This window comes from Panthera uncia (assembly GCF_023721935.1).
Source record: "Panthera uncia isolate 11264 chromosome D3 unlocalized genomic scaffold, Puncia_PCG_1.0 HiC_scaffold_9, whole genome shotgun sequence".
Taxonomy (NCBI): Eukaryota; Metazoa; Chordata; class Mammalia; order Carnivora; family Felidae; genus Panthera; species Panthera uncia.
This window is the reverse complement of record NW_026057587.1, coordinates 5,109,006-5,123,026: the sequence shown is the minus strand read 5'-3', so window position 1 is coordinate 5,123,026 and position 14,021 is coordinate 5,109,006. Positions and strand designations below refer to the sequence as shown.

General features: G+C 43.3%; 1 pseudogene; it reads right to left on the bottom strand.

Moving 5' to 3' along the window:
• Positions 1–9,362: 9,362 nt before the first annotated feature.
• LOC125915024 (tubulin alpha-1 chain-like) overlaps positions 9,363–14,021 on the bottom strand; it is a 14,613-nt pseudogene continuing 9,954 nt past the window's right edge.

The window sequence follows — 14,021 nt, the reverse complement described above, 5'->3', positions numbered from 1 at the left end:
CGAGCCATCAGCCCAGAGCCTGACGCGGGGCTCGAACTCACGGACCGTGAGATCGTGACCTGGCTGAAGTCGGACGCTCAACCGACTGCGCCACCCAGGCGCCCCTGTTCTCAGTTTTTAACAGTCTCTCTTATGCTTTGGCTCTCTCCCACTCTAACCTCTTTTTTTTTTTTTTTTTTCCTTCCCCTCCCCCATGGGTTTCTGTTACGTTTCTCAGGATCCACATAAGAGTGAAACCATATGGTATCTGTCTTTCTCTGTATGGCTTATTTCACTTAGCATAACACTCTCCAGTTCCATCCATGTTGCTACAAAAGGCCATATTTCATTTTTTCTCATTGCCACGTAGTACTCCATTGTGTATATAAACCACAATTTCGTTATCCATTCATCAGTTGATGGACATTTGGGCTCTTTCCATAATTTGGCTATTGTTGAGAGTGCTGCTATAAACATTGGGGTACAAGTGCCCCTATGCATCAGCACTCCCGTATCCCTTGGATAAATTCCTAGCAGTGCTATTGCTGGGTCATAGGGTAGGTCTATTTTTAATTTTCTGAGGAACCTCCACACCGCTTTCCAGAGCGGCTGCACCAATTTGCATTCCCACCAACAGTGCAAGAGGGTTCCTGTTTCTCCACATCCTCTCCAGCATCTATAGTCCCCTGATTTCTTCATTTTGGCCACTCTGACTGGCGTGAGGTGGTATCTGAGTGTGGTTTTGATTTGTATTTCCCTGATAAGGAGCGACGTTGAGCATCTTTTCATGTGCCTGTTGGCCATCCGGATGTCTTCTTTAGAGAAGTGTCTATTCATGTTTTCTGCCCATTTCTTCACTGGGTTATTTGTTTTTCGGGTGTGGAGTTTGATGAGCTCTTTATAGATTTTGGATACTAGCCCTTTGTCCGATGTGTCATTTGCAAATATCTTTTCCCATTCCGTTGGTTGCCTTTTAGTTTTGTTGGTTGTTTCCTTTGCTGTGCAGAAGCTTTTTATCTTCATAAGGTCCCAGTAATTCACTTTTGCTTTTAATTCCCTTGCCTTTGGGGATGTGCCGAGTAAGAGATTGCTACGGCTGAGGTCAGAGAGGTCTTTTCCTGCTTTCTCCTCTAAGGTTTTGATGGTTTCCTGTCTCACATTCAGGTCCTTTATCCATTTTGAGTTTATTTTTGTGAATGGTGTGAGAAAGTGGTCTAGTTTCAACCTTCTGCATGTTGCTGTCCAGTTCTCCCAGCACCATTTGTTAAAGAGACTGTCTTTTTTCCATTGGATGTTCTTTCCTGCTTTGTCAAAGATGAGTTGGCCATATGTTTGTGGGTCTAGTTCTGGGGTTTCTATTCTATTCCATTGGTCTATGTGTCTGTTTTTGTGCCAATACCATGCTGACTTGATGATGACAGCTTTGTAGTAGAGGCTAAAGTCTGGGATTGTGATGCCTCCTGCTTTGGTCTTCTTCTTCAAAATTACTTTGGCTATTCGGGGCCTTTTGTGGTTCCATATGAATTTTAGGATTGCTTGTTCTAGTTTCGAGAAGAATGCTGGTGCAATTTTGATTGGGATTGCATTGAATGTGTAGATAGCTTTGGGTAGTATTGACATTTTGACAATATTTATTCTTCCAATCCATGAGCAGGGAATGTCTTTCCATTTCTTTATATCTTCTTCAATTACCTGCATAAGCTTTCTATAGTTTTCAGCATACAGATCTTTTACATCTTTGGTTAGATTTATTCCTAGGTATTTTATGCTTCTTGGTGCAATTGTGAATGGGATCAGTTTCTTCATTTGTCTTTCTGTTGCTTCATTGTTAGTGTATAAGAATGCAACTGATTTCTGCACATTGATTTTGTATCCTGCAACTTTGCTGAATTCATGTATCAGTTCTAGCAGACTTTTGGTGGAGTCTATCGGATTTTCCATGTATAATATCATGTCATCTGCAAAAAGCGAAAGCTTGACTTCATCTTTGCCAATTTTGATGCCTTTGATTTCCTTTTGTTGTCTGATTGCTGATGCTAGAACTTCCAGCACTATATTAAACAACAGCGGTGAGAGTGGGCATCCCTGTCGTGTTCCTGATCTCAGGGAAAAAGCTCTCAGTTTTTCCCCGTTGAGGATGATGTTAGCTGTGGGCTTTTCATAAATGGCCTTTATGATCTTTAAGTATGTTCCTTCTATCCCGACTTTCTCAAGGGTTTTTATTAAGAAAGGGTGCTGGATTTTGTCAAAGGCCTTTTCTGCATCGATTGACAGGATCATATGGTTCTTCTCTTTTTTTTTGTTAATGTGATGTATCACGTTGATCGATTTGCGAATGTTGAACCAGCCCTGCATCCCAGGAATGAATCCCACTTGATCATGGTGAATAATTCTTTTTATATGCTGTTGAATTCGATTTGCTAGTATCTTATTGAGAATTTTTGCATCCATATTCATCAGAGATATTGGCCTGTAGTTCTCTTTTTTTACTGGGTCTCTGTCTGGTTTAGGAATCAAAGTAATACTGGCTTCATAGAATGAGTCTGGAAGTTTTCCTTCCCTTTCTATTTCTTGGAATAGCTTGAGAAGGATAGGTATTATCTCTGCTTTAAACGTCTGGTAAGAGCTCCCCTGGGAAGCCATCTGGTCCTGGACTCTTATTTGTTGGGAGATTTTTGATAACCGATTCAATTTCTTCGCTGGTTATGGGTCCGTTCAAGCTTTCTATTTCCTCCTGATTGAGTTTTGGAAGAGTGTGGGTGTTTAGGAATTTGTCCATTTCTTCCAGGTTGTCCAATTTGTTGGCATATAATTTTTCATAGTATTCCCTGATAATTGTTTGTATCTCTGAGGGATTGGTTGTCATAATTCCATTTTCATTCATGATTTTATCTATTTGGGTCATCTCCCTTTTCTTTTTGAGAAGCCTGGCTAGAGGTTTGTCAATTTTGTTTATTTTTTCAAAAAACCAACTCTTGGTTTCGTTGATCTGCTCTACCGTTTTTTTAGATTCTATATTGTTTATTTCTGCTCTGATCTTTATTATTTCTCTTCTTCTGCTGGGTTTAGGCTGCCTTTGCTGTTCTGCTTCTATTTCCTTTAGGTGTGCTGTTAGATTTTGTATTTGGGATTTTTCTTGTTTCTTGAGATAGGCCTGGATTGCAATGTATTTTCCTCTCAGGACTGCCTTCGCTGCGTCCCAAAGCGTTTGGATTGTTGTATTTTCATTTTCGTTTGTTTCCATATATTTTTTAATTTCTTCTCTAATTGCCTGGTTGACCCACTCATTCGTTAGTAGGGTGTTCTTTAACCTCCATGCTTTTGGAGGTTTTCCAGACTTTTTCCTGTGGTTGATTTCAAGCTTCATAGCATTGTGGTCTGAAAGTATGCATGGTATAATTTCAATTCTTGTAAACTTATGAAGGGCTGTTTTGTGACCCAGTATATGATCTATCTTGGAGAATGTTCCATGTGCACTCGAGAAGAAAGTATATTCTGTTGCTTTGGGATGCAGAGTTCTAAATATATCTGTCAAGTCCATCTGATCCAATGTATCATTCAGGGCCCTTGTTTCTTTATTGACTGTGTGTCTAGATGATCTATCCATTTCTGTAAGTGGGGTGTTAAAGTCCCCTGCAATGACCACATTCTTATCAATAAGGTTGCTTATGTTTATGAGTAATTGTTTTATATATCTGGGGGCTCCGGTATTCGGCGCATAGACATTTATAATAGTTAGCTCTTCCTGATGGATAGACCCTGTGATTATTATATAATGCCCTTCTTCATCTCTTGTTACAGCCTTTAATTTAAAGTCTAGTTTGTCTGATATAAGTATGGCTACTCCAGCTTTCTTTGGGCTTCCAGGAGCATGATAAATAGTTCTCCATCCCCTCACTCTCAATCTAAAGGTGTCCTCAGATCTAAAATGAGTCTCTTGTAGGCAGCAAATACATGGGTCTTGTTTTTTTATCCATTCTGATACCCTATGTCTTTTAGTTGGCGCATTTAATCCATTTACATTCAGTGTTATTATAGAAAGATACGGGTTTAGAGTCATTGTGATGTCTGTATGTTTTATGCTTGTAGTGATGTCTCTGGTACTTTGTCTCACAGGATCCCCCTTAGGATCTCTTGTAGGGCTGGTTTCGTGGTGACAAATTCCTTCAGTTTTTGTTTGTTTGGGAAGACCTTTATCTCTCCTTCTATTCTAAATGACAGACTTGCTGGATAAAGGATTCTCGGCTGCATATTTTTTCTGTTTAGCACACTGTAGATATCGTGCCAAGCCTTTCTGGCCTGCCAAGTTTCAAAGGAGAGATCAGTCACGAGTCTTATAGGTCTCCCTTTATATGTGAGGGCACGTTTATCCCTTGCTGCTTTCAGAATTTTCTCTTTATCCTTGTATTTTGCCAGTTTCACTATGATATGTCGTGCAGAAGATCGATTCAAGTTACGTCTGAAGGGAGTTCTCTGTGCCTCTTGGATTTCAATGCCTTTTTCCTTCCCCAGTTCAGGGAAGTTCTCAGCTATAATTTGTTCAAGTACCCCTTCAGCACCTTTCCCTCTCTCTTCCTCCTCTGGGATACCAATTATGCGTATATTATTTCTTTTTAGTGTATCACTTAGTTCTCTAATTTTCCCCTCATACTCCTGGATTTTTTTATCTCTCTTTCTTTCAGCTTCCTCTTTCTCCATAACTTTATCTTCTAGTTCGCCTATTCTCTCCTCTGCCTCTTCAAGCCGAGCCGTCGTGGTTTCCATTTTGTTTTGCATTTCGTTTAAAGCGTTTTTCAGCTCCTCGTGACTGGTCCTTAGTCCCTTGATCTCTGTAGCAAGAGATTCTCTGCTGTCCTGTATACTGTTTTCAAGCCCAGCGATTAATTTTATGACTATTATTCTAAATTCACTTTCTGTTATATTATTTAAATCCTTTTTGATCAGTTCATTCGCTGTTGTTATTTCCTGGAGATTCTTCTGAGGGGAATTCTTCCGTTTGGTCATTTTGGATAGTCCCTGGAGTGGTGAGGACCTGCAGGGCACTTCCCCCGTGCTGTGGTGTGTAACTGGAGTTGGTGGGCGGGGCCGCAGTCCGCCCTGATGTCTGCCCCCAGCCCACCGCTGGGGCCACAGTCAGACTGGTGTGTGCCTTCTCTTCCCCTCTCCTAGGGGCGGGATTCACTGTGGGGTGGCGTGGCCCGTCTGGGCTACTTGCACACTGCCAGGCTTGTGGTGCTGGGGATCTGGCGTATTAGCTGGGGTGGGTAGGCAAGGTGCACGGGGGGTGGAGGGGCAGGCTTAGCTCGCTTCTCCTTAGGTGATCCACTTCGGGAGGGGCCCTGTGGCAGCGGGAGGGAGTCAGACTGACTCCCGCTGCCGGAGGTTTGGCTCCGCAGAAGCACAGAGTTGGGTGTTTGCGCGGAGCGAGCCAGTTCCCTGGCAGGAACTGGTTCCCTTTGGGATTTTGGCTGGGGGATGGGCGGGGGAGATGGCGCTGGCGCCTTTGTTCCCCGCCAAGCTGAGCTCTGCCGTCCGGGGGCTCAGCAGCTCTCCCTCCCTCTGTCCTCCAGCCTTCCCGCTTTCCGAGCAGAGCTGTTCACTTGTGACCTCCCAGACGCTAAGTCGCGCTTGCTGTCGGAACACAGTCCGTCCGGCCCCTCCGCTTTTGCCAGCCAGACTCGGGGGCTCTGCTTGGCGGGCAGGCTGCCCCTCCGCCCCGGCTCCCTCCCGCCAGTCCGTGGAGCGCGCACCGCCTCGCCGCCCTTCCTACCCTCTTCCGTGGGCCTCTCGTCTGCGCTTGGCTCCGGAGACTCCGTTCTGCTAATCCTCTGGCGGTTTTCTGGGTTCTTTAGGCAGGTGTAGGTGGGACCTAAGTGATCGGCCGGACGCGCGGTGAGCCCAGCGTCCTCCTACGCCGCCATCTTCCGGACTCTCCAGTATGCAACTTTTGATGTCGTGGTGGTGAATTCAAACCCCAGGAGGGGCATAGAGCTTTCTTTTTTTTTTTTTTAATTTATTTATCTATTTTGAGAGAGACAGAGACAGCGTGAGTAGGGGAGGGGCAGAGAGAGAGAGAGAGAGACAGAGAGACAGAGAATCCCAAATAGGCTCTGCGCTGTTAGTGCAGAGCCAGATGTGGGGCTCAAACTCACGAAAGCTCAAACTCATGAGATGATGACCTGAGCCAAAACCCAGAGTTGGACACTTAACCGACTGAGCTACCCAGGCACCCCTGGGCATAGAGCTTTCTTAAAACACACACACACACACACACACACACACACACACACTCCTATACAGATATACAGCGATAAATTCTGAAATACTTAAAAATAATATAGCATCCTCAGATCTGCTTCAAGATACAGTGGGTACAAGAGTGTTCAGTAGCTGTTATAGTAACAACAGTAGTTTTTCTGCTTGTCAGTAATTCTTGCAAATGTGCAAACAGTGATTAAATGTAATGTTCTTTTATCACGTTAGTAAACAGCTGTATTCAATTTGTTAATATTTTACTTGCATTTTAACCTTCTTGTTCTGTCTGTGGTGTTTACATGTGGGGGTCTCACCCTACCAGATGGGTCCCCAAATGTGGGGCCACCATGAAGCGGAAGCTGGTGGCAGTGGGTGAAAAGAATTCACCCGAAACAGAATGAGGGAGATCGACTTCCTGAGCGCACCTCAAGGGAGCAGCGCTCTCTGTCAAGGGCAGGACAGCAGAGGGGAGGCCGTCTGCACAGGGCCGTGGGCGGGGGCTGTTTTGAAGGGGGAAGATGAGGCGGCAGGTATGGCCCTGCATGGAAGTTTCCCTTTTTGGTAACTGCCTGGTTGTAAGTAGCCCCTTGGTCAGTTAGGGCCTGAAATGTCTGTCTGCATTCAGCCACGTGGTCCCTGTGGCCCTTTCTACGTTCCATCTCTCAAGACTGTTTGCCTCAGGGGCACCTGGGTGGCTCAGTCGGTTAAGCGGCCGACTTCAGCTCAGGTCATGATCTCACGGTCCGTGAGTTCGAGCCCCGCGTGGGGCTCTGTGCTGACCGCTCAGAGCCTGGAGCCTGTTTCGGATTCTGTGTCTCCCTCTCTCTGACCCTCCCCCATTCATGCTCTGTCTCTCTCTGTCTCAAAAATAAATAAATGTTAAAAAAAAATTAAAAAAAAAAAAAAAGACTGTTTGCCTCAATGTGGCCTCTACACTCTCCTTGTGCGACTGTCTCCTGTACTGTACCAGAAAGATTTCACAAGTCTCATGAATAATTTGGGAAGTCTAGATTTTTTTCTTTCTATTTTGTGAAATAGTTTTTCCATTGTAAGTTTTGGGCTCAAAATCCTTAGGGGTAGATATTTGACAATCTGATTCTTTTTTTTTTTTTTTTTTTTTTTTTTTGAGAGAGAGAGAGCACATATGCAGGAGGGGCAGAGAGAGACAAAGACAATCCCAAACAGGCTCCATCTTGTCAACACAGAGCCCGACAAGGGGCTCAGTCTCAGGAACTGTGAGATCATGACCTGAGCCGAAATCGAGAGTCTGACACTTAACTGACTGAGCCACCCAGGCACTCCCAATTGTTTTTAAATGGTAGTTGATGCATTTAAGTTTTCTAGTTCTTAGTCAATTTGGACACTTAGGTTTTCTAGAAAATTGTTCATCTCATCTGAATTTTCAAGTTTGTTGGCCTAAAGTTGTTTATACTAATCTTTTACAGTGATTTTTTTGGAGATTTTAAAAATCACTGCTTTTTAGTGATACTTAAAAATCATTGCTATAATTGTAGCCATTTCTTCCTTTTTGAGTTTAATATTTTTCTGGGCCATCCTTTTTTTATGGATTAGTCCTGCATTATATATATATGTATATCTATGTTAATCTTTTCAAAGAAGTGGATTTTGATAGTTTTTGTGTTTGGTTTTATGTCTTTGTATTTTGGTTTTCTGTACAGTAACTTACTCTGTATTTTTAAATTTACTTTGTTGCTGTTTTTCTACTTCTTGATTTGGTTGACTAGTTCATGTATTTTCTCTGAAATTTATTTAGTTTTTAAGAAATATATATGTACATTTTTTTAAAAATCTATTATGTTGGGGTGCCTGAGTGGCTGAGTCGGTTGAACATCCCACTCTTGATTTCTGCTCAGGTCATGATCCTAGGGTCATGGGATGGAGCCCTGCATAGGGTTCTCCACTGAGCGTGGAGCCTGCTTAACATTCTCTCCCTCTCCCTCTCCCCCTTTCCCTGATCATGTGTGCATGTGCTCTCTCTCTCTCTCTCAAAAGCAATGAACAAATAAATAGATATCTAATATGTTAAAAAGGCTCATAATAAAAACAGAGGTCCCTGTTTCTTCTCAATGGCAACCACTTTCGAATTTTTAAGCTGTTTGCACTTATTTAAACTGTCTTCAGTATTTTCTTTTAATTTTTTTTTATTGTAACGTTTATTTATTTTTGAGACAGAGACACAGCATAAGCAGGGGAGGGGCAGAGAGAGAGGGAGACACAGAGTCTGAAACAGGCTCCAGGCTCTGAGCCGTCAGCACAGAGCCCGACGCGGGGCTCGAACTCACGGACCGCGAGATCGTGACCCGGGCCGGAGTCGGACGCTTAACCGACTGCGCCACCCAGGCGCCCCTCAACTGTCTTCAGTATTTTTTAAGTTCATCAATTTGAGACATTTTTCGATTTCTTACTGCGTTAAGTGAGAATCTTATTACGTCCATCCTTCCTACATTCTTAAACCATAATGCAGTTGTATTGCAAGTGTTACAATGTAGTTCTCTCACAAATGTTGGTTCTGTCCATGTGCAGAACTTTCATTGTAACAACTGTATAAATACAGTTATTTATATGGTTTAGTGCTGAACCATAATGAGTTTCTTTCTTGTGCAAATTCTGCTCTTCCTATTTTTAGTAATTGCCTTTCTTATTCATTTTCTTTGTTTTCACTAAGTCCATGTAAAATGCCTCTCAATTCTGTTTTCCTCAAGGTCAAACCTGTCATGCAGCCTTGCCATTTTTCTGAGGAGCCTTCGAGCCTCCTGAAGTCTGACGGATCCGTCACTCTCCTGGCATATATAACCCTCCTGGCATTGTGAGACGTCCCTTTACCCTTATGTATTCCCTCGGCTCATCTCTGTTTTGGATTTATTTCCTGGAAGCTTTTTTTCCTTTTTGGTAGATTATAATCTTATTACCTTCTGGAAAAAGAGCCCATATGAGCTAAGTTGTTCATAACTACAAAATACTTTATCTCGTCCTCACATTTGTTTGGTGTTTTGGCCTTCTATATGAGTCCTGGAAAGGCAATTATTTTCCTTAAGAATTTTTCTTTTCATTTAAAACAGGGAATACTTTTTTCAAACCCATCAGAGAAATGGACAGCTTGGGTCTCATTGTGTTTTAAAGCATAGGTCAGTAATTGTATATGAAATTAACTGATCAGAGCACAACTTTTCAATGTTTAGAACAGAATAAGCTTCCCTGTAAAAGCAGCACGTTTGTGGCTTTTTTAAGTTTAGTGTTCTTCTTCACCCTCTCCTTCGACAGGATCCACACCAACCTCCTCATAATCCCTCTCAAGGACAGCCATGTCCTCGTGGGCCTCAGAGCACTCTCCTCCCTCCATGCCCTCACCCACATGCCAGTGAACAAAGGCACGCTTGGCATACGTCAGGCCAAACTTGTGGTCCAGGTGAGCCCAGGCCTCAGCAATGGCTGTGGTGTTGCTCACCGTGCCCAGAGCTCGCTGTACTTTGGCCAGGTCTCCACCAGATACCACAGGGGGAGGCCGGTAATTAATGCCAACTTTGAAGCCAGTAGGGCGCCAGTCCACAAATGGCACGGTATGCTTGGTCTCGCTGGTGGCAGTGGCGGCATTGACCTCTTTGGGAACCACGTTGCCACAGTACAACAGGCAGCAAGCCGTGTATTTACCATGGCAAGGGTCACATTTCACTGTCTGCTTGGCTGGCTCAAAACTGTTCATGGTAGGGGCGTCTGGGTGGCTCAGGTAAGTGTCCAACTTCGGCTCAGGTCATGATCTTGCGGTTTGTGAGTTCGAGCCCTGCATCGGGCTCTGTGCTGACGGCTCAGAGCCTGGAGCCTGCTTCAGATTCTGTGTCTCCCTCTCTCTCTGGCCTTCCCCTCTTGAGCTCTGTCTCTCTCTCTCTCTCTCTCTCAAAAATAAACATTAAAAAAAATTTTTTTTTAAAGCTGTTCGTGGTAGGCTTTCTCAGCAGAGATGAAAGGAGCGTATGTGGCCAGAGGGAAGTGGACGCAGGGGTAAAGCACCCAGGTTGGTCTGGAATCTGTCAGATCAACATTCAGGGCTCCATCGAATCTGAAGGAAGCAGTGATGGAAGACACAGTTTGACCCGTCAACCTATTTAGGTCAGCGTGGGTTGGATGCTCGATATCGAGGTTCCCGCAACAGATGTTCTAGATGGCCTCGTCGTCTGCCGTGAAGACACAATCAGAGTGCTCCAAGATGGTGTGGGTATTGAGGATGGAGTTGGGCTCAACTACAGCTGCGGAGACCTGGGGGCTGGGTAAATGGAGAATTCCCGCTTGGACTTCTTGTCAGACTCGACAGGGTTGCGTCAGCAGGAGGTGAACCTGGAACCAGTTCCCCCTCCGTGGCTGTGGAAAACCAAGAGGCCCCAAAGACTCGTGCACAAGTCAGCCAGTTTCTGCATTCAGTCCAAGACAAGGTCAGTGATCTCCTTGCTGATGGTGTAGTGCCCTCAGGCGTAGTTATCGGGATCACTTCCCCTGTCTGCGGTGGGCTGCTCGGGGTGGAGGAGCCGGCGGTGGGTGCCAGTGCTTCCAGGTCTACAAACACTGCCCTGGGCATATGCTTGTCAGCACCCATCTCAGTGAAGAAGGTGTTGAAGGGCACATCCCCTCCCCCATTGTTCTGACCAATGGGCGGGATGCCCTGTTCCAGGCAGTACAACTGGATGCCGGCCTGGCCAGCATGGATGGAGATGCGTTCACGTGGCTGCTGAGCGGGTGGTGGGGAGGACAGGGAGGGGCTGTTGCTTCTTACAGCATGTCTCTTAGGTGGTCGATGTAAGAACCTGCCTTCCCTCGGGATTTTGAAAGCAGGCAAAGCTAGATAGAAAGGGAACAATGAAGAGGTGCCAGGGTGACTCAGTCGGTCGGATGTCCAACTCCTGGTTTGGGTTCACATCATGATCTCACGGTTCGTGGGGTCAGGCCTCGCATTGGGCTCTGAGCTAACCATAGGGAGCCGGGTTGGGATCCTCTCTCTCCCTCTCTCTCTCTGCTCCTTCCCCACTTGCACGGGGCGTTTGTGTTCTCTCATTCTCAGGATGGATGAATAAACTTAAAAAAAAAAAAAAAAAAGAACAGGGGTGCCTGGGTTGCTCAGTCGGTTGAGCATCCGACTTCGGCTCAGGTCATGATCTCAGAGTCCGTGAGTTTGAGCCCCACGTCGGGCTCTGTGCTGACAGCTCAGAGCCTGGAGCCTGTTTCAGATCCTGTGTCTCCCTCTCTCTCTGACCCTCCCCCTTTCATGCTCTGTCTCCCTCTGTCTCAAAAATAAATAAACGTTAAAAACAAAAATGAACAGTGTTACCATTGAAAAGTCATGCCTGTTACTGATTTGTATGTAACCTGTTTATCATCTCTTGGAACTTTTAGATCATCTTATTTTTGGTATTCAAAGCTTTCATGATGATATGTTTAGTTCCAGTCTTTAAGAAATTGCCCGTTTCAATGGGTCAGTGCTTAGATATTTCACTGTTTTTAGGAATTTCTCCTGTATTTGTTTCTCTCTTCCTCCTGTTTTTTTCTTTCTGGAATTCTGAATAATCTGGTGTTGAACCTTTGAAATTGATCATATCATTTTCTTACATTTTCTTTCTCACTGCTTATCTCTTTTGGGAGGTCTGCTTGCTGGAAGAGTTCCTCAGCTTTATCTTTAAACCTTTTTACCTGTTTTTGGTTTCTGTTATGATTTTAAATTTCTTAAGATCTCTTAATTTGTGATTTTATATGTAAATAATAACCCATACATCCTATTAATGTTTTATGAGTAAAATCTCTCTCTGATGATTTTTAGATTTATATTATGAAAATTTCAGAACATAAAAAAAGTGTAATGATGGGGCACCTGGGTGGCTCAGACTGTTGAGAATCTGACTCTTGATTTCATCTTAGGTCACGATCTCAAGATTCATGAGATTGAACCCCACATTGGGTCTATGCTGACAGTGTGGAGCCTACTTCTGATTCTGTCTCTACCTCAGCCTGTCTCTCTCTCAAAATAAATGAATATTAAAAAAAAAAAAAAAAAGATAATGAACACCCTGGTATCCATCACTATTTTGAAGCAGACCTTTTACACGATCTATTGTAAATATTTCAGAATCTATCTCTAATAAGAACTCCTTTAAAAATTAAAACAATTGGGGCACCTGGGTGGCTCAGTAGGTTAAGCATCCAACTTTGGCTTAGGTCATCATCTTGCAGTTCATGGGTTCAAGCCCTGCATTGGGCTCTGTGCTGACAGCTCAGAGCCTGGAGCCTGCTTTGGATTCTGTGTCTCCTCTCTCTCCCCCTCTCTCTGGAAATATGTGAAGTAGAATTTACGCTTTTCTCAAAAAGATAGTCATTTGTCTTGACAGCATTTTGATAACTAGTGCATCCTTTTCCCCCATGATTTACACTGCTGCCTTTATCATGTACAAAACGGCCAGCTACACATCAACCTGTTTCTAAAGTTACTGTTTTACTTTTTATTATTGCCTCATTATCATTATGTTTAAGTTACTAGAGATTTATAACACATTTTGAAATATAGTAGGGGCAAAGCACTATTTTAATAATTGCCTTGTTATTCATGTAGCTTTGTTTTCCTATAAAACCTTAAAAAATCAGATGCTCATTTCAAGAAGTCCCTGTTGAATATATAGATTAATGAAAATACAATTCAATTCTGGTCAGAGAAAAATTGAAACCAATATAATATTGGATCCATGATCATGATGAATGTCTCCATTTATTCAAATATTTTTTTCCTGTTTGTCCCTAAAGTCATTTAGTTTTTCTTATTAGTTCTGTAACTAGAAAAGAAATGAAACTTGGGGAATTAAGGAGCAAGTCCAGAGTACAATTCTTAACTTAAAAAGCTTTAACCAGAAGGCAAAATAAGTTCCTTTTTTGAACAGGAAACATAACTTTCTAATTTTGTTTTGCTCCTGAAAGAAGGGTATGGACGTGGGATGGGGGGGGGTGGGGGGATGGGAGGACCTCCTTCACAAAACCTTAACTGCTGTGGACTCATTCAGCTTATTCGATAAATATTTGTTGAGTGTCTGCCATATGCTGGGAAATGTTCTAGGTACTCGGAATACAGGAATCAACAAATCGGATGGAAATCTATTTCTATATGGTTTACCCCAAAGAGACAGACCTTTCTGGTTTTAAGGACATAGAATCTACCTGTCAAAGATATTTGTCTAAATAAAAATGCCAACTTATCAAACTCAACACCCAAAAAACAAATAATCCAGTGAAGAAATGGGCAAAAGATATGAATAGACACCTCTCCAGAGAAGACATCCAGATGGCCAACCGACACATGAAAAAATGCTCAACTTCACTCATCATCAGAGAAATACAAATGAAAACCACAAAGAGATAACACCTTACACCTGTCAGAATGGCTAACGTTAACAACTCAGGCAACAACAGATGTTGGCGAGGATGCGAAGAAAGAGGATCTCTTTTGCACTGTTTTTGAAATGCAATCTGGTGCAGCCACTCTGGAAAACAGTATGGAGGTTCCTCAAAAAACTAAAAATAGAACTACCCTATGACCCAGCAATTGCACTACTAGGTATTTATCCAAGGGATACAGGTGGGCTGTTTCAAAGGGACACATGTACCCCAGTGTTTATAGCAGCACTATCAACACTAGCCAAAGTATGGAAAGAGTCCAAATGTCCATCGATGGATGAATGGATAAAGAAGATGTGGTATATATATATATATATATATATATATATATACATACACACACACAT